The 2,618-nt window shown below is 40.0% G+C and overlaps 1 non-coding gene across 1 annotated transcript; it reads right to left on the bottom strand.

The window, feature by feature from the left end:
* Positions 1–1,551: 1,551 nt before the first annotated feature.
* On the bottom strand, positions 1,552–1,654 carry LOC143669428 (U6 spliceosomal RNA). Its single transcript, XR_013168937.1, has one exon. It is a non-coding gene; the product is annotated as a U6 spliceosomal RNA (small nuclear RNA).
* Positions 1,655–2,618: the final 964 nt, after the last annotated feature.

Raw genomic sequence — 2,618 nt, 5'->3', positions numbered from 1 at the left:
CCTGCCCACATGAAGGAACAATATATTTGATCAATTAATAATACCACCTGAGCTGACTAAGTAGATGAGAGGAAGTTATGTTAAATTCAGAACAGGAACAGTCTGAGTCTGCCACTGGGATGGGGAGAAATCACAAGAGTTGCTCAAGTTAGAACGGACATCAACTTAGGTGGTTCTCCCTCTGTAAGGAAAAGTCAGCAGGCATCTTTACCTGCAGTAGATGTAGGATCTCCAAGCAGAGCCTATTCGGGAAGAGGACCTGGAGGCTTCAGTCTTCCCTATGGTCCTTATCTTTAAGGATCGCCTTAAAAGGGCCCTTGTGTGTCCCTTCTCTCTGCCTAAAGTCAGGACTAGAAGGTGGAGGTAGGGCAGAAGTGATCAGATCTTGGACCCTTCTTAGGTTGAGACTCAGTCTTGAAATACTTTACTGTGCAGTCTTTCTGCCTCTGTAAAGTCATGGGAACAGTCCCCACCATATGACAACTCCATGTACTGAACCCAAACCTCAGCATGGGTTCTATTCAACTACAAGGCAGGAAATGTCCTTGCCAATCCCTCCCCTTGGAACGATCTGAGCTCAGAAACACTTGTCATAACAAATGTACACCAATCTTGGAAGAGACAGAGTTCGGGTTGTCTGGGAGGAGGGGCTGGTAGGCATATTAGCAATCTGTATTGATTTCTACCAGGTTGATAAAGATGAGGATCTTGATGGCTGTGACAAGCATAACATCATCAGTTAATAAGATTCATCAGAACTTGTGGTGGTTTGGAACTATATGTACCCCAGAAAATCATGTTCTTAAAGCTAGTCCATTCCAATCCGTTGTGAGTAGGATCTTGTGATGAGACTATTTCAGTTAGGTGTGGTCCACCTCATTCAGGATGGGTCTTTATTCCTTTACTTGTACCCTTTTGAATGGAATGAGTACTGAGAGAGGGGGAGCACGAGGATGAGAGCAAGAGCAAGAGAGAGAGAGAGAGAGAGAGAGAGAGAGAGAGAGAGAGAGAGAGAGAGAGAGAGAGAGAGCCATGAAAGCAAGAAGCAGAAAGCAAGGGAACACAGAAGAGAAGGGAGAGACCAGAAGATGCCACCATGTGACTTGCCATGTGGCAGAGGAGCCAAGGATCACCAGCAGCCAGTCTTCAGGAAGGAAACATCACCTTGGTGATTTACATGTGTTCTTTAATTAATATAATTTATTTTATTAAAGAAGTTGTATGTTTACAGAAAAATCATGCAGAAAGTACAGAGTTCCCATATACAGCCTCCTATTATTAACAGCTTACATTAGTGTGAGACCTTTTTTTTACAATTGATGGGAGAATATTATTATAATTGTACTATTAACTATACTCCATAGTTTATATTAGGTTTCATCATGTTGCATAATCATATATGTATATATTTTATTTATTCTAGTAACATGTACAGCCTAAAATTTTCCATTTTAACCACATTCAAATACATATTTTGGTGTTGTTAATTGTGTTCAAAATGCTACGTTACCATCACCACCATTCATTAACAACATTTTCCCATTACTTACAAATCATATGGAATGCTTCACAAATTTGCAGTCCATCCTTTCACATGGTCCGTGCTAATCCTGTCTGTATGGTTACAGTTTTAGCAAATGTGCTGCTGAAGCAACTGATAAGAGTCTTCCTAATATTATAATTTGTTTTCTCCAATCCTTATCCTCCATGATAGGTAGCTATGAATTCATTCTCTGAACAAATACTTGTAGATAATCCAGTCTGTGCTGGAGTAAATGCTTAATTGTGGGAATGCAGTTGAGATGAAATCAGACTTAATCCTTGGCTCTGGGAGCCCACATACCATATAAACATTCTCTTCATATTGCAGATGGTGAAACCAGGGCTCTAAAAGGTTAACCAACTTACTCAAGTGTGCAGTGCTGAAAGTGGTGCAGTCACTGTGTTCACCTTCCCATAAAGTCTGAGCAAATACAACAGCCCGTGTGGATTTTTCAAAAGCACTCTACTGAGAGGTATCCCATTCCCAGGAACAATTTTTCCTATGTAAAACATACACAGGTTTTAAAATTTGAGCTGAATGAGGAATGAAAGGTTTCCAATAACCCAATAATCTCAAAAAAGCCTTAGTTGTTTTGGTGCATGTGGCATGGGAAAACGTTGTACCTTATCAATCATTATAAAAGGAATAAATTTAGCCTTTGCCAACCATACAACACCCAAGTATTTGACAGGGCAGCCAAGGCATTGTAGTCCACTATAATCAGTTGTCTATTCCCAGCTGTTAAAATGAAATAGCAATGAGCTGCAGCTTTTTTCAGTTCTGGAAATGTTGCTAGTTAACATGACATCATCAATATAATGAAATAGAGTTACATTTTTCCATTTAGGCAAATCATTTTTCATGAGCCCATGGCAGATGGTCAGGCTATGTGTCTAACTTCATGGGAGCACAATGAAAATCCCTTGTTCTCTTTCCCAAGTAAAAGTGAATATGGCTTGACTAGTCTTATGTAAAGGAACACCAAATACTTGATTGTTAGTTTCATGTAGTAAACAGGCAACTTTTGGAAACACGGCATAAAAAGCAGTGTCACTCTACCCTTTGCCTCCCAAAC

This window comes from Tamandua tetradactyla, chromosome 25 (assembly GCF_023851605.1).
Source record: "Tamandua tetradactyla isolate mTamTet1 chromosome 25, mTamTet1.pri, whole genome shotgun sequence".
Taxonomy (NCBI): Eukaryota; Metazoa; Chordata; class Mammalia; order Pilosa; family Myrmecophagidae; genus Tamandua; species Tamandua tetradactyla.
This window is presented reverse-complemented; position numbering and strand designations above follow the sequence as displayed.